This window comes from Scyliorhinus torazame, chromosome 14 (assembly GCF_047496885.1).
Source record: "Scyliorhinus torazame isolate Kashiwa2021f chromosome 14, sScyTor2.1, whole genome shotgun sequence".
Lineage (NCBI taxonomy): Eukaryota > Metazoa > Chordata > Chondrichthyes > Carcharhiniformes > Scyliorhinidae > Scyliorhinus > Scyliorhinus torazame.
Genome location: NC_092720.1, coordinates 163899730 through 163920337, shown reverse-complemented (window position 1 = coordinate 163920337; position 20608 = coordinate 163899730). Strand labels below are relative to the sequence as shown.

The 20608-nt window shown below is 46.9% G+C and overlaps 1 long non-coding RNA gene and 1 pseudogene across 1 annotated transcript; one reads left to right on the top strand and one right to left on the bottom strand.

Annotated features, from left to right (window-relative positions):
• Positions 1–20608, top strand: part of LOC140389219 (uncharacterized) — an 82983-nt pseudogene that overhangs the window by 51260 nt on the left and 11115 nt on the right.
• LOC140389230 (uncharacterized) lies at positions 544–12771 on the bottom strand. The gene is made up of 2 exons (XR_011934306.1): positions 12522–12771; positions 544–2372 (listed from the first exon to the last, which is right to left on the bottom strand). It is a non-coding gene; the product is annotated as an uncharacterized lncRNA (long non-coding RNA).

The window sequence follows — 20608 nt, the reverse complement described above, 5'->3', positions numbered from 1 at the left end:
GGTTATGCCTGTTTCATGACATTGCTTACGTTTCTACTTCCGATCGAATTCCTGACTAAGCTGTAGTCATGCAATCTTGATAATGATAATGTATAAATACTGAACTGATTTTCTGTAAAATCTTGGGAAGGAATCAGCAGTGGTAATAACTTCTCTCTGACCTCAAGTTTCAGCCATTACTGCATGCAGTCGTTTCGTAAATAAAGCCTTGTTATTTTGCCGTAACGAGCGTTGTTGAATCTTTCTACTACAGTCCAGAAGCAGGAAATTATTGACTTCGACATACATTTGATAACATTAGGTCACAATATTTCAGAGTTAAAAAGGTATTTATCAAAACATTCCCTTTGTCATGAAAAATGAGTCACTACCAGTTGCAAGTTGTGCCACAGATATAATGTTATATATTCACCAGTTTGCTATTATTACGATCCCAAACCAGAGACTAACATTGGCTAGGATACTGGACTGAAACCCCAATATTTTATTTTAGAAGACTGTGTGGAAAGAATACTTTGCTCCAGGAGTGATTGCACAAAGCAATTTGGTATTTCAAAACAAAACTTTATTATTGACACAATATTAAACTCCTGAACATCACATCCAGAAATAAAGTACAATTACGTGGAAACAATACTGCTCAATTCCCAATTGAACAACAAGAAAGAGCAAACAACATCCAGCTCTCAATCCATCCTACATCCCAATGGCACAGAATAATACTTGCTTTCCAGGTCAGATTTGGCTCCTGTTAGAATCTTTTCAGACTCTGGCTGATGTTAAAGATGTCACAAAAGTTTCATCACAAACCTCACATTTGAAGGGTTATTCCAGGTTGTGGCTCCTCTGACGGAGCAGGAGGCTTGATGACAATGAGCATGATTTGTCACACACCTCACAAGTGAATGTTTTCTCCTATGTGAATGCGTTTGTGTTTTTCTGAGGTTCCCTGACACTGAGAATGATTTGTCACAAACCTCACAAGTGAATGGTTTCTCCCCTGTGCGAGTGCGTTCGTGTGTGCGGAGGCTCCCCGACACTTGAGAATGATTTGTCGCACACCTTACACCTGAATGGTTTCTCCCCTGTGTGGCTCCTCTGATGGAGCAGAAGTTTCGAGGATGTAAAGAATGATTTCTTGCAGACCTCACACAAGAACGGTTTCTTTCCTGTGTGAGTGCGCTCGTGTGCGTGATGCTCCGATGATGTCGAGAATGATTTGTCGCACATCTCACATGTGAAAGGTTTCTCCCCTGTGTGGGTGTGACTGTGTGTGCGAAGATGCGATGAATGTGAGACTGCTTTATCACACACCTCACACGTGAATGGTTTCTCCCGTTAGTGACTGCGGCGGTGTTTGTGGAGGTTCCCTGATAACGAGAATGCTTTCTCACACACCTCACACATGAACGGTTTCTCACCTGTGTGAACGCGTTTGTGTTTGTGGAGATCCGATGATGGGAATGATTTGTCACACACATGAACGGTTTCTTGCCTGTGTGAATGCGTTGGTGTTTGCGCAGATCTGATGATGATGAAAATGGTTTGTCACACACCTCACACGTAAACAGCTTCTCCTGTGTGAATGCGTTTATGTTTGCGCAGTTCTGTTGACGATGAGAAGGATTTGTCACACACCTCACACGTGAATGGTCTCTCCCCTGTGTGAATGCGTATGTGTAAGCGGAGTGCGAATAACCACGAGAATGATTTGTCACACACCTCGCATGTGAACGGATTCTCCCCAGTGTGCATTCGCCGATGATTCACCAGACCTGATTATTGTGTGAAGTACTTGTTACACACTTCACATTCAAACAGCTTTTTCCCATTGTGACTGCGTTGGTGAATCTCCAATTGTGATGGATATACGAAAGCTCGATCACACTTGAATGGTTTCTCTACCATGTAGTTTTATGTGGTCTACCACTGGTGGGATAACAGATGTAGCTTGTGTGTTAGGAGATCTTATAAGCCTGTGGAGTCTGCCTCACACACCTCAGACTGTAACTGCCTCTCCCCTGTAGGAATGAAGCTCGATGAATGATTGGAGCTCTCACCACACTTGGAGCCCACTCACGCGTCTTCCCAGCCTCACCCTGACCAATCACTCACAGCCGAACCTTCGGAAAGGCTGGTTCTGATGGAAGGTTCCACACCACTGACCAGTTTCAGATCTGATGATATGTCAAAGCTCCCCTGACCCGACCGATTTCCAGATGATGGTTTCACTGCCTAACCTTCTCTGTGTTGAGCAATGTTGCAAGCGGACTTAAAGTCTTCCCACAGTTGTACAGTTGTTCCTTGGGTGATGATCAGGATCTATCTGCAGTGTCTATCCTCTCTATTCCCTGTAGTATGGTGCAATCCTTCTGTAAAACAGTAAAAGGAAACATGATTTTACCAAAATGCAAGAGGAAGAGAACTGCAAAAGAAAAAGTAAGACCTTGTACATGGTAACATGTGGGTTGATTCAGAAGATATGGACAGGATACTCAATGAGTATTTTGTCTCTGTCTTGATGAAGGAACCATTTTAGGAAAAGAGGAGGAATGTGAAATATTGGATACAATAAGCATAGTGAGAGTGGGGGTACTGGAGGGACTGGAATCCTTGAAGGTGGATAAATAACCAGGCCAAATGGATTGTAGCCCTGGATGTTGAAAGAAGCCAGGGAGGAAATAACGGATACTCTAAGGATCATTTTCCAATCTTCACCAGATACAGGTGAGGTCCCAGAGGATTGGAGGCCTGTGAACGCTGTATCTATACTGAAAAAAGGTGCGAGGGATAGGCCAGAAAATCTTCGACTGGTCAGTCTGACTTCAGTGGTGAGCAAATTTTTGGAAATAATTCTGAGACAGGATAAACTTTCACTTAGAAATGAATAATTCATAATGGAGAGGTAGCTTGGTTTTGTGAGAGGAGGATCGGGTCTTACTAACAGTGGTTAGCACTGCTGCCCCACAGCACCAGGGACCCAGGTTCAATTCCAGCCTTGGGTCACTGACTTTCTGGAGTTCACACTTTCTCCCCGTGTCTGCGTGGTTTCCTCCAGGTTCTCCAACAGTCCAAGAGATGTGCGGGTTAGGTGGGGATTGGCCATGATAAATTGATCTGTAGTATCCAGAAATATGTAGGTTTCGGGATAGGGCGGAAGGGGCAGTGGACAAGAGCTCTTTTGAGGGTCAGTGCAGACTCAATGAGCCGGTATGCGTGATGGCTTGGGCTACATTCACAACCTTTTGTAGTTTCCTGCGGTCTTGGGCAGAGCATGCTCCATACCAAGCTGTGATACAGCCAGACTGAATGCACTGTTGGGGTTCTATGATTATGAATAGAATTTATTTGAGGAAGTAACAAGGAGGATTGATGAGGGTAGTGCAGTGGATATTGTCTATATGGATCTCAGGAAAATATTTGACAAGTTCCCACATGGCAGACTAGTCAGAAAAGTGAGATTTTTTTGATTTGATTTATTATTGTCATATGTATTGGTATACAGTAAAATGTATTGTTCCTTGCATGCTGTACAAACAATGCATACCATACATAGGGAAGGAAGGAGAGACTGCAAAATATAATGTTACAGTTATAGCAAGGTGTAGAGAAAAGATCAACTTAATACGAGGTCCATTCAAAAGTCTGATGGCAGTAAGGAAGAAGCTGTTCTTGAGTCGGTTGGTACGTGACCTCAAACTTTGGTATCTTTCCCCTGACGGAAGAAGGTGGAAGAGAGTATGTCCGGGGTGCGTGGGGTCCTTAATTATGCTGGCTGCCTTTCCGAGGCAGCGGGAATTGTAGACAGAGTCGCTGGATGGGAGGCCGGTATGCGTGATGGCTTGGGCTACATTCACAACCTTTTGTAGTTTCCTGCGGTCTTGGGCAGAGCATGCTCCATACCAAGCTGTGATACAGCCAGAAAGAATGCTTTCTATCATGCATCTGTAGAGGCTGGTGAGAGTCGAAGGTGACATGCCAAATTTCCTTCGTCCTCTGAGAAAGTAGTCGTTGGTGGGCTTTCCTAACTATAGTGTCGGCATGGGGGGACCAGGACAGGTTGTTGGTGATCTGGACACCTAAAAACTTGAAGCTCTCGACCCTTTCTACTTCGTTCCCATTGATGTAGACAGGGGCTTGTTCTCCACTATGCTTCCTGAAGTCAATGACAATCTCCTTCGTTTTATTGACATTGATGGAGAGATTATTGTCGTCACACCAGTTCACCAGATTCTCTATCTCATTCCTGTACTCTGTCTCGTCATTGTTTGAAATCCAGCCCACTACTGTGGTGTCATCAGCAGATTTGAAAAGCGAATTGGAGGGGAATTTGGCCACATAATCATAGGTGTACAAGGAGTATAGTAGGGGGCTGAGGACGCAGCCTTGTGGGGCACCGGTGTTGAGGATTATCGTGGAGGAGGTGTTGTTGCCTATCCTTACTGATTGTGGCCTGTGGGTTAGAAAGTTCAGGATGCAGTCACAGAGGAAGGAGCCGAAACCAAGGCCACGGAGTTTGAAGATGAGTTTCGTAAGAATGATGGTGTTGAAGGCTGAGCTGTAATCGATAAATAGGAGTCTGACATAGGTGTCTTTGTTATCCAGGTGTTCCAGGGTAGAGTGCAGGGCCATGGAGATGGCGTCTGCTGTGGACCTGTTGCAGCGGTAGGCGAACTGTAGTGGATCAAGGCAATCCGGGAGGCTGGAGTTGATTCGTGCCATGACTAACCTTTCAAAGCACTTCATGATGATGGATGTCAGAGCCACTGGACGATAGTGGCACGCTGCTTGGCTTTTTTTGGTTCAGAGATGATGGTCATCTTCGTGAATCAGATAGGGACCTCAGATTGTTGCAAAGAGAGGTTGAAGATGTCTGCGAATACCCCCGCCAGCTGATCCGCGCAAGACCTGAGAGCTCATCCGGGTACTCCATCCTGGCCAGTGGCTTTCCGAAGGTTGACCTTTCAGAAGGCTGCTCTGACGTCTGCAATGGTGATCTCAGATACAAGTTCATCAGAGGCTTCTGGGGTGGAGGGCTTGCTCTCACTGATCTCTTGGTCAAAGCGTGAATAGAATGTGAGCTCATCAGGGAGGGGTGCTTTGGAGCTGGTTATTTTACCTGCCTTCATCTTGTAGCCTGTTATGTCTTGCCGACCTTGCCATAGTAGGCGGGGGTCCGTGTGGCTAGCCTGGGACTCGAGCTTGGTCCGGTACTGTCTTTTGGCATCTTTGAAGATCATATCTGGCTTTCTTGTATAGGTCAGGGTCGCCTGATTTGAATGCCTCAGACCTAGACTTCAGCAAGCAGTGGATATCCCTGTTCATCCAGGGTTTCCGGTTGGGAAAAACGCCGATTTGTTTCTTTGGCACACATCTTCTACATACTTACGAATGAAGTCAGTTACTGTAGTGGCGTACTCGTTCAGGCTGGTCGCGGAGTTTTTAATTACTGACCAGTCCACTGACTCTAAGCATCCGATTCCTCAGACCAACAATGCACAACTTTCTTTGACGGATTTTGCTTATAAGCCGGGAGCAGGAGCACAGCCTTGTCAGATTTGCCAAAGTGTGGGCGGGCGACAGAGCGGTAGGCATGTTTGATATTTGTGCAGCAGTGGTCCAGGATGTTTGGGCCTCTGGTAGAACAGGTGACGTGTTGGTGGTAATTTGGTCATTCGCTCTTGAGCTTGGCCTGATTGAAGTACCCAGCTACAATGAACAAGGCCTCGGGATGTTTCGTTTCAAGGCTATTTGTGGCGGGTGAATATTTCGTCCAGTGTGATTTTCACCTTCGCATGGGGTAGGATGTAAACTGCCGTCAGGATAACCGAGCTGAACTCCCTCGGAAGGTAGTAGGGGTGGCATTTTAGTGTCAGGTATTCTAGGTCTGGGGAGCAAAAACTCGCCAGTGTTGCTACATCTAGGCACCAGGAGGTGTTGGTTAGGAGGCAGACCCCACCTCCCCTAGCCTTGCCTGAGGCCGCCTTACGGTCCATTCGGTAGATTGAGAAGCCTTCTGATTGTAGGGCACAGTCCGGTGAAGCAAGAGTGAGCCATGTCTCCGTGAAACAGAGCACACAGCAGTCCCTCAGTTCTCTTTGAAAAATGAGTCTGGCTTTAAGTTCGTCTAGTTTGTTTTCTAGCGATTGGACATTAGCAAGGAATAAGCTAGGCAGTGGGGCTTTGGGGCCGCATTGTTTCACTCTCACCTGCAGGCCTGCACGTTTTCCACGCATCCTGGAGTGACAGCTTCTTTTTGAGCCAAGGAGACGGTGAGAGTATGCGGTGTTAAGGGTATAGTTGTGTCCAATGAGGTTCTTCACTCTGGTCGGTGTGTGGATGGAGGATTTGTTGCCTTGCTTGCAGTTCCTGCCTCGGAAAATGGGTCTGCACGATTGAGTGTTTCGGGCAGGCTGCGGTTTGTCTTCACGGGTTGGTGGATTTCCGGACCACGCTCCGGCATGGATGGGGTGAAGGCCGGTAAGTGTACAACGTCTCTGGGGTCGCAGTTGTGGATGGGGCGATGGCCGGGTCCATGTGTTGGGCTCCGCAGGGTCCTTTCCAGATCACGGTCTTCCTTCAGAGGTCGGAGGATCTCTAGACCTGCAGGTAAATTTAAAAGATCTCATGGGATACAGGGGAAGGTGACTGGTTGGATCCAAAATTGGCTCAGTGACAGGAAACAAAGGGTAATGGTCGATGGATATTTTGAGAATGGAAAACAGTTACCAGTGATGTTTCTCAGGGCTCAGTGTTAGGGCCCTTGCTGTTTGTGGTATAAAGTAATGATTTAGATCCCTTAAATGTGGGTGACATGATTGGGAAATATGCAGATGACAGAAGAATTGGCGGTGTGGTTGAAAGTGAGAGGATAGCCGGACTGCAGAATGAGATCAGTGGTTTGATCAAGTGCTCAGAGAAGGGGCAAACGGAATTCAATCTGGAAGTGTGAGGTAAGGCATTTGGGGAGGGCAAACAAAGCACTGGAATACTCAATAAACGGGAAGATATTGAGGGGTTGAGGAAGTGAGAGACTTTGGAGTGCATGTCCACAGATCTGTGAATGTGGCAGGTCAAATGGTGAAGGAAGCATATGGAATGTTTTCCTCTATTGGGCGAGGTATTGAATACAGCAGCAGGGATGGTATGTTGAAACTGTATAAAACACTGGTCAGGCCACAGCTGTGGTTTTGTGTCACCACATTACACAAAGCACATCATTGCTCTGGAGAGAGTACAGAGGAAATTTACAAGAATGTTGCCAGGGCTTGAACATTGCAGCTATGAGGAGAGATTGGATAGGCAAGGGTTGTTTTCCTTAGAACAGAGGCTGAGCGGTGACATAATTAAGTTGTACAAAATTATGAGGGTAGACAGGAAAAACTTGTTTCCTCCAGCTGAGGGATCAATTACCAGGGGGCATAGATTAAGGTGATTGGTAGAAGGATTAGAGGGGACATGAGGAAAACCTTTTTCACCCAGAGGGTGATGGGCATCTGGAATTCACTGTCTAAATTGGTGGTTGAGGCTGAAACACTCAACTCATTTAAAAGCTGGATCTGCATCTGAAGTACTGGAACCCGCAAGGCTATGGACCAGGTGCTGGAAAATGGGATAAATTCAGCAGCTTTTTTTTTTGGCCGGTGCAGGCAAATGGGCTGAATGGCCACTTTCTGTCGCGTAACTTTTCTATGGTTCATCTCCCACTTTGCTGAAGGGGTTGTCTCCTCAATCTTTGAGTGATACTTCCCAAGAATTGTGGATGTCCCTGGCTCGGCCAATATTTATTGCTCATCCCTAATTACCCTTGCTGGTGGTGAGCTGTCTTCTCTCGCTACACCCGTCACTAGGAAATGGTCAACACTGTTTTACCACACCAATTCTCTCACTACACAGGACACCGGACTGTTTTACCGCACCAGTTCTCTCTCTAAACTGCATACTTCTTTGTGCATGGTATAACTCCAACCAGTGGAGAATTTTCTGCAGTTTTGCTTGGGCTCTTTGATGTTACAAAAGGTCAAAGGCTGCCTGGGTATCAAGGGAAATCACTCCTTCCTCACCTCTGGAGTTCAGCTCGTTTATCTATATTTAGACCAAGGTCGAAATGAGGTCAGGAACTGATTGGCCCTGGCGCAACTTAAATGGAGTGTCAGTGCAATCATTAACCTGTGCACTGTCAATGACACCATCAAGCACTTTGCGGATGATTGATAGTGGGCTGATGGGCAGTAATTGGCCGGGTTGGATTGAACTATTTTTGGACAGGGCATACCTCAGCTATTTTCCACACTGCTGGGTAAGTGCCAGTGTTGTAACTACTGGAACATTTTGACTAGAGGCCCAGCAAGTTCTGAGCACAAGTCTCCAGTGCAAATGGAAATATACCCGGATCACTGTCCATGTGGAGTTTGCACATTCTCCCCATGTTTGCATGGGTCTCAGCCCCACAACCCAAAGATGTACAGGCTAGGTGGTTTGGCCACGCTAAATTGCCCCTTAATTGGGAAAAAAGAATTGGGTACTTTAAATTTATTAAAACAAACAAATGGAAATATTGTCAGGGCCCAGAGCAGTCGCGGTATCCAGTGCCTTCAGCTGTTCTTTTGGTATCATATGGCGTGAATTTAATTGGCTGAAGACTGGCATCTGTGTTGTTGAGGACCTCAGGAGGAGGCCACAATGTATCAATTTTTCTTACCTCTGATTGGGGATGATTGAAGATGCTTCAGCCTTGTTTTGTGCCGGGCTCCCCCAATCATTGAGGAAGTGGAATCTCCTCCTGTGGTGAGTTGTTTAACTCACCATTCAGGGCTGTAGTGTGCAGGACGGCATAGCTTAAATATGATCTGATCCATTGCTTGTGGGATCGCTCAGCTCAGTCTAGCACTCATTGCTTCTACAGTTTGGCATGCAAGTAGTCCTTCTACCTTCACCAGGTTGCTACCTCATATTGAAGATGCCTGTTGCTGCTCCTGCACTCTTCATTGAACTAGAATTGATCCCCTGGCATGTTGGTAATGGTAGAGTGGGGGATATGCCAGACCATGAGATCACAAATTGTGGTTGAATTCAATTCTGCTGCTGCTGATGGCCCACATGGATGCCAAGTTTTGCGTTGCTGGATGTTTGAAATCTATCCCATTTAGCACTGCGGCAATGATATGAAACATGATGGAGGGTATCCTGGACTTCAGTAGGGAGTGGATCTCCTGGTTAAACCATGGTTTCTGGTTGGGGAACGCAAGTACTACCGGCTTTGGCATGCAATCTTCGACACACTTACTGATGGTTGGATACGATTCAGTGATTATCGCTATGTCAGGCTGTTGCTTCACTAGTCTGTGGGACAACTCTCCCATGTTTGGCCCAAGCTCCCAAATGTTGGTATGGAGGACTGTGCAGGGTCCACAGGACTGAGTGAGCCATTGTTATTAATAATCTTTCACAGTGTCACAAGTAGGCCTACATTAACAGTGCAATGAAGTTACTGTGAAAATCCCCTAGTTGCCACACTATGGCACATGTTAGGGTACACGGAGGGAGAATTCCGAATGTCCAATCTGTGGTGATATGCATGCACACATAAATGTATATAGTTGTATAAATGTATAAAGCTGTTTATCAGTATACATAATCGTAGGTATGACCTACGGCCAGCGGGTGGGTGGCACCAGACATGCAACACGTGACTGATGGGACTCGCCAGTTGGCAGTACGACGTACAGTAAGATAGGCGCACTTAAGAGTAGCTCCCTAGGAATTTGAGTAACTTTGTTTGTATATAAATCTGTTAGTTATCCTTCCACATGTTTGACAATAAATCATCATTCTGGTTGAACACATAGATGTTCTGTGTATGTCTTCATCATCGAACACAACACAATCCACCGAACAGCACGTCTTTCGGGACTTATGGGACGAAACCGGAGCTCCCGGAGGAAACCCACGTAGATATGGGAGAATGTGCAGACTTGGAAGAGACAGTGACCCAAGCTGGGAATCGAACTGGGGTCCCTAGCACTGTGAAGCAACAGTGCCACCATGTCTCCTTTATTGCTGGTGCCTGGGTCTATTCCGGGTGATCTGTTTGGTTTCATTGCTGTGTCAGTTTTCAGCGGTTTGATAGAACAGTGGTTTGCTCAGACATGTCCGAGGGAATTATACTCAACCACGTTGCCCTGGTTATGGAGTCACATGTGGGTCAGACTGAACCAGCCCAGGCTGAGTCGACATCATCCCTGAGATGAGCTTTATAGTCCAGATTTATTCATTGTCGTTTAATTTCACCGGCTGCTGTGGTGGGATTTGAACCCGTGTCCCCACAGCCTTATCTTGAGTCTCTGGATGATGAGTCAAGTGACTGCACCACCACCTTCCCTCCCCTCCCATTTAGAGACTGTTCCAAAGTGAGTGCCAGTCTGCTACTCCACTGTGTGGGGGATCGATACAAGTCCTTCCTTTTTCCTCACTTGACTGTCACACACCATCTGTTTCCAGCAGGGATACTGGATAGTGACCAGTGGCACACAATGTGGCTACCTTACAAAATGGATATAATTAGATTAGGAGAGTGGGCGAGAATGTGGCAGATGGAGTTTAACATGGATAAATATGAGGTCATGCATTTAGGTCAGAAAAATGGAAAGACAACTTATTATCTGAATGGGGAGAGACTTTGGGGTGCTCCGGTGCAGGGGGATCTGGGTGTCCCCGTGCATGTGTCACAGAAATCTAGCATGCAGATAGAGCAGGTAATAAAGAAAGCGAATGGAACATTGCATTTATAGCTAAAGGAATACAATATAAAGGTAAGGAAATGTTGTTGCCACAATACAAGGCATTTGTGAGACCACACCTGGAGTATTGTGCACAGTTTTGGTCCCCATATTTGAGGAAAGATGTAGTAGCGTTGGAGACAGTTCAGTGGAGGTTCACTGGATTGATTCCAGAGATGAGGGATTTGTCATATGAAGAGAGATTGAGCAGTTTAGGCCTATAAAAATGACGAGAGATCAAATTGAGGAATACAAGATGCTAAAAGGTATGGTTAAAGTAGACGTGGGGTGGATGTTTCCTCTTGTGGGGCAGTCTACAACAAGAACTCATAGTCTTAGGAGAAGGGGTAGCAAATATAAAACAGAGATGAGGAGAAAAGGGTTGTGAATTTGTGGAACTCGCTGCCCCAGATTGTGGTGGATGCTGGGACAGCAAGTAAATTTAAGGAGGAGTTAGATTTTTAATTGTTAATGGATTGAAGGGTTATGGAGAATGGGCACGCCAATAGAGTTGCGGCTATGAGGAGATCAGCCATGATCGCAGAATCATAGAATTTACAGCGCCGAAGGAGACCATTCAGCCTATTGAGTCTGCACCAGCTCTTGGAAAGAGCACCCTACCCTATCCCCATAACCCAGTAACCCCACCCAACACTAAGGGCAATTTAGCATGGCCAATCCACCTAACCTGCACATCTTTGGACTGTGGGAGGAAACCCACATACACACAGGGAGAACGTGCAGACTCCGCACAGACAGTGACCCAAGCTGTGAATCTAACCTGGGACCCTGGAGCTGTGAAGCAATTGTGCTATCCACAATGCTACCGTGCTGCCCGTTAATGTCCAAAAGGTTAGGTGGGGTTACTGGGTTACGGGAATAGAGTGGAGGTGTGGGTTTAAGTAGGGTGGTCCTTCCAAGGGCCTGTGCAGACTCGATTAGCTGAATGGCCTCCTTTTGTACTGTAAATTCTATGATTATATAATTCTATGTATTGAATGGTGAAGCAAGCTTGACAGGCTAAATGACCTGCTCCTGCTCCTAGTTCTGATGCTCAAAGAAAGAACTATTCTGTGATTTCACCATCCAGCTCCTGGTCTGTAACCCTGTAGGTATCAGCACCTCAAGCACAAATCTGGTGTTCTTGATTAATATGGGGATTTCTTGATTAATATGAAGATCAGGGGTTATGGGGAGAATGGGGATGAGGAACATATCAGCCGTAATCGATAGGCGGAGCAGACTCAACGGGCCAAATGGCCTAATTTTGCTCCAATATCTTCTGGTCTCAAGCTCTTTTTTTCTTCCAGCCAGACCTCCAACGGAAAAAGACAGTCGGGCAATCAATTCACTGTGAGCTCAAATTATGCTGGAGGAGACTAGTTTTCCCCTTGGAGTGTGTGTTTAATATAAAACGAATTCAGCAGAAATGGAAATTCAATGGAAATTTTGAAATTTCTCCTGTTTTCCAAAATTATTTGAAGAAAACACTGGAAAGTCCTGGAAGCTACGGAAAACATTGTTTCAGTGTAGCTGATTGAAGGGTTCTGGTTTATCCTGGGAAATTAGACACACTGCACTCACTCAGGCTGCACATCCCAAATTCAGCTCTCACACACAGCACTGGGCAAAACAATCAAATCCAAGCCCAGGCTTTTGGGAAAGGCCGAGGCCTTCAGGTAAAATCTTTAAAGAGAACATTTCAACAAATGTGCCTGCCTCTCCCAGATAATTACACCTCACCTTCTCATATTCAGCAATGACCCATCAACAAAACTCAGCCTGTAAATCAGAAGGGAAATGCTTCCAATAAACACACTCAATATCCAACACACAGCCAATCAAACAGCTCAGCACAAAGCACCGAGTAAACAGGTCTCTGAGCTGGATCTTCTCACACAGCATAAGGGGCATTTCCACACCTGATTGCCCACCGGATAGTCAGACTGCCTGAACATTAGTGTGGATATTGTGCAATGTAATTCTTCTAAATTCTGCTCCTTCACTCACCATCTCCTGCCTTGGTTTGGAGTCCCTACAGGAAGTGAAGCAGCTGTGGTAGAGGAAGAGGAGAGAATGGGCAGAGTGGGTGGGCTCTGATTGACGTCTCTCACAGACAATCCAAATATTTCTGCAGTAACAGGAGTTTCATAGAATCATAGAATTTACAGTGCAGAAGGAGGCTATACGGCCCATCAAGTCTGCACCGGCCCCTGGAAATAGCATCCTACCCAAGCCCACACCATCACTCTACCCCAGTAACCCCACCCAACCTTTTTGGACACTAAGGCCAATCCACCTAACCTGCACATCTTTGGACTGTGGGAGGAAACCCATTCAGACACGGTGAGACTTCGCACAGTCAGTGACCCAAGCCAGAAATTGAACCTGGGACTCTGGAGCTGTGAAACAACTGTGCTAGCCACTATGCTACTGTGCTGCCCAAAACAGTTTTCTGAAGTTTGGGAAACTGACAGGTGAAATGGAGGTGACTTTGAGCAGTAGATCAGGTGGGGATTTCAACTTGTCATTGTCCCATCTGAATAAAACCTCACTTATTGCAGCTGCTGTCTCAGTTCCCCCCTGGTAAGAGTTTGACAGAGATTTCTAGTGTCGGAATTACATTCGTCATCCGCGGAGGCTTTCAAACTGATATCATCAGTGTGGGATGTGTAGCCTCGGATGTGTTTGACAGCAGATCAGAAGAGGAAGACCCACAGCATCCAAGGCAGCGGTGATGAGCAGTGGTGGGACCTGCACATGCACTGGTGAGATCGGCACAGGAAAAAGAGAGACAGGTAGAAGGGACATGCACAGGAGTAACAGGGAAAGAATGGGACAGAAATTGAAGCAGTGCATGCAGAGTTACGTTGTTCCTGAGGGAGTGACTTGTTGGGCCTGTGGAGGTTTACTGCCACTGTATTTTGAGGTGATTCAAGGTTACAGAGCCAAGGCAGGTAGATAGAGTTAAGACTGATCAGCTATGATCTGATTGATGTAAAAGGCTTGAGGGAAGACTCCAAATCTTAAACTTCTCTCACTTTCCCCCTCTACTCTTATCTCCAACAAATATTCTTCTATTCAACCTCCAGCTGAGCTTCAAAACCCCACCCCCTCTCCATCACAAAGGCCACTTAGTTACCCTTATGCAAGTGTGTTGATGGACCAGGAGATACACTGACTCTGTGAAAGTCTTGTCACACACCTCACATTTGAACAGTTTCTTCTGTGTGAATCCTATAATGCAGCAGGAGCTTTGTTGAGCTTGAGAACGATTTGCTGCACACCTCACAAGTAAATGGTTTCTCCCTTGTATGAATATGCCAGTGGCTCACCAGGGTCAATGATTGAGCAAAGCCCCTGTTATAAACCTCACACTTGAACAGTTTCTCCCCAGTGTGCATCCGTTGGTGCACACGGGGGTTCCTGGACTTGAAGGCTTGATTACACATGTCACATTTGAATGGCTTCTCCCCAGTATGGATGCATTGGTGCTTCGGGAGAGTTGATGACTGTGCGAAGACTCGATCACACCCTCACATTTAAAGGGGTTCTCCCTTGTGTAAATCCTCTGGTGGATCAGCAGATCAGAGGAGCAGGTAAAAGCCTTATCGCAAACCTCACAGTTGAAGGGTTTCTCACGTGTGAATTCTCTGGCGTAACAGGTGGCTTGTAGACTTCACAAATGCCTTACTGTGAACCTCACACTTGAATGCGCTGGTCTGTGCGGAGGTGCGATGACACCGAGAATGATTTGTTGCACAATTCTCATGTGAATGGTTTTTCTCCTGTGAGAATGTGTCAGTGGGCGGCACAATAATTAGCATTGCTGCCTCACAGCACCAGACACCCGGGTACAATTGCGATCTTGGATGACTATCTGTGTGGAGTTCGCATGTTCTTCCCGTGTCGGCGTGGTTTCCTTCGGGTGCTCCAGTTTCCTCCCACATTCCAAAGATGTGCAGATTATGTGGATTGGCCATGCTGAATTTTCCCCGTAGTGACCAAGGATGTACAGGTTAGGTGGGGTTACAGGGATAGGGTGGGCCTAGGGTAGGGTGCTCTTTCAGAGGGTCCATGCAGACTCAATGGCCCGAATGGCCTCCTTCTGCACTAGGGATTCTATGACTTCTTTGTTTCATCAGATCTGAAGTCTGTGCAAATCTTCTATTACACACCTCGCACGCGATGGTTTCTTCCCAGTGTGAACGTGTCGGTGAATTATGAACGTTGATGACTGGACGAAGGCTCAGTCACACACCTCACCCTTGAATGATGTCTCTGCCATGTGGCTGTCTTGGTGTTATAGGTGATATCACAGAGGCACCTCTGTCAGGAGATCTGTGGATTCTCCTCAGACTTGAAAAACCTTTCACCTGTAGGAATGAGTCAGTGGTTCACAAGGCTCGATGAATGATTGAAGCACTCACCACACTTCTTCCCAGCCTCACACTGATCAATCACCCAGCTTCAAAAAGGTTGATTCTGATGGAAGGTTCCACACCACTGACCAGTTTCAGATCTGACGATCTGTCAAAGCTCCTCTGATCCGACCGATTTCCAGATGATGGTTTCACTGCCCAACCTTCTCTGTGTTGAGCAATGCTGTAAAGGGCCATGGACTTCCGGTGACGGCGGGCGGGAGGCGGCCGCACAATGGAGGGCTCCCGTTCGGCAACGGCATTTTCGGGGCTTTAAGCCCGGTCCCAGGGTCCGCGGAGGCAGCAGAAGCAGGGAGAAGGCACGGAGGAGGCACAGTGAAGACAGGAGGAAAAAAAGAACAAAGAAAAATGTCGAGGGTGAGCAGGAAAACGGCCGGAAAAAAAACAGCTGGAGGTCCGTGAGCAGGAAAACGGCCGGAAAAAAAAAAACAGCTGGAGGTCCGTCGGGGAGTGGAAAGGTCACCACGGGGTCACTAGGAAAAATGGAGGCTGGAGCACCAGGGAAGGCCGCACTGCTTACGGCTGAAGAAATAACTAAGGTGATGGCTGCGGAATTTGAAAAGCAGTTGGCGCAGATTGCGAAATGCATGGAGACAGTGAGGAAGGAGATGAGGGAGGTTTTGAGTGTGCTGGTGGAGGAGGTGGTTTCCCCGGTGAGGACGGAGGTGGTGAGCGCAGTGGCGGAGGTGCGAGAGCAAGGGGAGGCGCTGAAGGAAGTGGAGGAGACGTTATTGCAGCACGGTGATCAACTTGCCTCGATGGGGAAAGAGATGCGGAAGGTGATTGATACTAACAAGGATCTGCGAGGAAAAATGGAAGACCTGGAAAACAGATCCAGGCGACAGAATTTGAGGATTGTGGGGCTGCCCGAAGGAGTTGAAGGACCGAAGCCGACTGAGTATTTTGCCGCGATGCTGGCAAAACTATTGGGGGAGGGGGAGGATCCCTCCCGATATGAACTGGATCGGGCTCATCGGTCGTGGAGGCCTGTACCAAAGGCGAGTGAGCCGCCAAGGGCAGTGACTCTGTGCTTCCGTAGGTACAGGGTGAAGGAGAAGGTCCTGAGCTGGGCCAAGCAGAAGCGGGTGGTGCAGTGGGCTGGAGCTGGTATACGTGTATACCAGGACTTTACGGTGGAGCTGGCAAGGAGGCGGGTCGCCTTCAACCGGGTGAGGACGGCACTGTACATTATTAGCATGGTGCTGTGCGGCATTGTATATCCAGCGAAGCTGAGGGTGACTTACAAGCTCAGGGACTTTTATTTTGGAACGGCGGAAGCAGCGGAGGAGTTTGCGAAAGTAGAAGGACTGTGGCAGAACTGACAAATTGAGGAATGGCCCTGTGCCGATGTAACCTCATGACTGTATTTTCTTCCTTTTTGTATCACTGCGCGCGGGTGTACAGATTAAAGGAGCCAATGTGGTATATATTTGGACAAGGGAAGGGGCGGGACTTTCACTCAAAATGAGAGTTCTTTGGGGTGTAGGTGGATATGCGGGGTTTGTGTGCTAAAAGGGGATCTTTCGGCTTTCCTAGGGCCGGGCAAGTGGGAAAGGGACCCGGGCGGGGGCCTCCATGCTGGCCGGTTTAAGCCGGCCAGTGAACGGGAGTGAGGTGGGGGGAGGGGCTGCGGCCATCGGAGCCTGGCAGAACAGGGTGTGAGTGGTCTAGCCGGGGTGGAAAGTTGGGGGGAAGGAACCGAGGTTGGGAGGAGGTGTTTTACAAGAGGCAGTGGACGGGAGGAGCTGGAGACCTGCGGTGTGTGTGTGGGTGGGTGTGGGGGGGGGGGGGGGGGGGGGGGGGGGGGGGAGCTGTGTAAAATTAAGGGTGACTACGGGTAATCCCTGATTCCTTTTTGTCATTTGTTTATGTAAACATGTGGGTTGAGGTTCGAGGGTTGGTGGGTAGATGGGATCGTTGTTATTATGGGGACTGATGTATCTTGCTGATTATTGTTTATTGTTGATGGATGTAAATGTGGGAGAAAATGTGAAAGAGGAGAATAAAACAAATTTTAAAAAATGAAAAAAAATGCTGTGAAGGGACTGGATGTCTTCCTACAGTTCTGCAGTTGTTCCTTGGGTGATGGTCAGGATCTATCTGTGGTGTCTATCCTCTCTGTATTCTCTGGTGTAGTACGGTGCAATCCTTCTGTAAGGCAAGAAAAGGAAACATGATTGCCTCGAAACCCCTCTCCTCCTTTGTGAGAATCCTTTTTGAGTTATGTTTTTTTATTGAGGGGGAGGGTTTGTTTCCGGCAGCCGCCAGTGATAAGGCACTGCGGGGGGGGGGGGGGGGGGGGGGTACTTAAAATCATTTAGAAATAAACAGACCCCTCCCGAACCTCCACCTCTCTTCCAGTTACGATAATCTTCCTGATAGAAAAGATAAAAAGAACTGGCAGGAAAATGTGGGAGGGAGGATGGGAGGGAGAGGAAAACACTGAGAAAGGAAAAGGAGGATTGCAGGAGACAGAAGGAGGCCACTCAGGGCAAAAGAGAGAGAGGCGGGTTTGGGCATGGAATTTGAGAGTGATGGGAGGGGTGGGGGAGGGCGAACAGAGAGAGAGATACCGTCATGTGAGAGTACCTTTAAGAAATGGATGTTTAAGCAATGTACTTTTAAGAAATGCAGTGATGTCAGAGTGTGGGTGGAGCTGGGTTTTAACTCTGCCATTTTGAAGCTTTGTAGTTTCAGTTTTGGGAGAGAGCAGCTAAAAGGTGCCTGGCTGGTTTGTTGTGCGATGCTTGAAAGGAAAAAGCCAGTCCTGAGGAAGCATTTTGAGACGTGCCTGTGTTGGCTGTGTGCTGCATGAAAATGTGCTGGGTTTTAGATCAGCCATTTTGCAGTTTTTAGTTTCAGTTTGAAAAGAGCTTGGGTGTGTGTCTGTGTTTGCAGTGAGCTGGATCTGCTGTGATCGCTGCCATGAAAGACTATCTCTGGATCATTTGAGTGATTTGAACTCATAATAGTAAAGCCTTTAACCTGATGTGTTTCTGTTTAAAGGTGTTAAGTCTCTTGGATGTTGAAAGGAATAACTGAAGGATTATTTAGTGTTGCAATATTTTTGGGGTTATCTTTAAAGTAAGGGGTGTTAAGTGATCCAATGTTTATTTAAAAGGTTAAGTTGAGTTCATGGAATAAACATTGTTTTGTGTTTAAAAACCCACGTGTCCATAATTGTAATCCCACACCTGGAAAACAAGCCGTGTGCTAGGCAAAGCAACAATACATTAAAGGGGGAGGTTGGTTGAACTCCATGATACATTTTGGGGTTCTGAAAACACCTCTCTCATAACAATACTGAGAACGGATTAGGCAGGAGAGAAGGAGGCCAATCAGGGCAAGAGGGAGAGTGAGAGTATGGATAAGAGAAAACATTTCTCACTTCCTCCTCTGATCTGCTGTCAAACACATCGGAGGCTACACATCCCACACTGATGCTGGCAGTTTGGAAGCCTCCGAGGATGAAGAAAGCTGTTCCCACACCAGAAATCTCTGTCAAACCAGGGGAACTGAGACAGCAGTTGCAATAAGTGAGGTTTTATTCAGATGGGACAATGACAAGTTTAAATCCCCACCTGAGCTGCTGCTCAAAGTCGCCTCCGTTTCCCCGGTCAGTTTCCCAAACTTCAGGAAACTCCTGTTACTGCAGAAATATTTGGATTGTGTGTGAGAGACGTCAATCAGAGAGCCCACCCACTCTGCCCATTCTCTCCTCTTCCTCTACCACAGCTGCTTCACTTCCTGTAGGGACTCCAAACCAAGTCAGGAGATGGTGAGTGAAGGAGCAGAATTTAGAAGAATTACATTGCACAATATCCACACTAATGTTCAGGCAGTCTGACTATCCTGTGGACAGTCAGGTGTGGAAATGCCCCTTATGCTGTGTGAGAAGATCCAGCTCAGAGACCTGTTTACTCGGTGCTTTGTGCTGAGCTGTTTGATTGGCTGTGTGTTGGATATTGAGTGTTTATTGGGAGCATTTCCCTTCTGATTTACAGGCTGAGTTTTGTTGATGGGTCATTGCTGAATATGAGAAGGTGAGGTGTAATTATCTGGGAGGGGCAGATAAACATTTATTAAAATGTCCTTTAATGCAGAGTTTGTCAGATTGCGGGTTGCGTGGGTGCGTCATAGGCGGGTGTCAGAGGTGTTTGGAGCCTGCGGCCAGTGACAATTCTGTACTTAATAAGGAGAAAGTGCTTCCCTGGAAAAACAAGAATTTAACGAGACTCAACATGAAGTTCAGACATATCCATTGGCTTGCCGAGCCACAGTAACTATAGTGTGTCAGGGACAGGAACTGTTTCTAATTTGCTCTGACGTTGTGTGGATAAGACTGGGAAACTAGAACTTCCCCACTCGAAGTGCAACAATCAATTGGGATATTAATAATTACTAATCTTTATTAGTGTCTGATGCCCATTTGGCCACTGGGGCTGTACAAGATGTGAGTTTGGTGATTGTAACTTTGAGCCTTTGTCTCGACGAAATTGCTGCCAAATTTGATGCCTTTTTGTGGGGCCGACCCTTTCTTTTCATCCACAACCAGATTGGATCAATTCCAAACATTCCAGGAATGAGCGGAATTACTGTGTGTCAGTAATTAATGTCATTCCAGCCCCATTTTAAATGTGGAGAAGTTATTCCTTTGAGTTTGTATCTGTGTTTTTAAAATCTGATGAGGATTTCTGCCTCTATCACCTTTTCAGACAGTGAGTTCCAGACACTCACCACCCTCGAGGTGAAAAAATTACTCCTCAATTCCCCTTAAAATCCATCCATCAATCTCTTCTGACTGGTTATTGAATTCACTGCTCAGGGAAATAAGATTGAAACAATCCCATCAGCTGCCTCTGCAACTTCATCACTTCCACTAGCCCGCCTGGACAAACCTCCATTAATGCTCCCGCTGCCCGAGCCCGGAACTCACATCTTTCTCTAGTTTCTCCCCTATCTCCCTTCCTGTCCACTCTGAGCTCTTCTTGTCCATGCGACCCATCTCCTGTTCCCTCGACCCTATTCTCACTAAACTGCTGATCACCCAACTTCTCCTCCGGGTCCCCATGTTCGCCGATATTGTTCACGGTTCTCTCTCTTCAGATATTGTCCCTCTCTCCTTTAAATCTGCTGTTATTACCCCTCTCCTAAAAAAAAAGCACAACATTTCCCTCTTAAAAACGTGCGCCCATCTCCCACCTCCCGTTCCTCGCCAAGGTCCTTGAACGTGTTCTCGCCTTCCAAATCCTGGAAAGGGACATGGGGACACGCAGGAGGTGAAGAGCAGAGTGAGGGGGCAGGCGCATCGCATTATATTGAGTAAGGCGATGCACTATCAATTACGACGAGACGAGAGTAGAGAGTAATCAAGGCTTTATTAAGCAG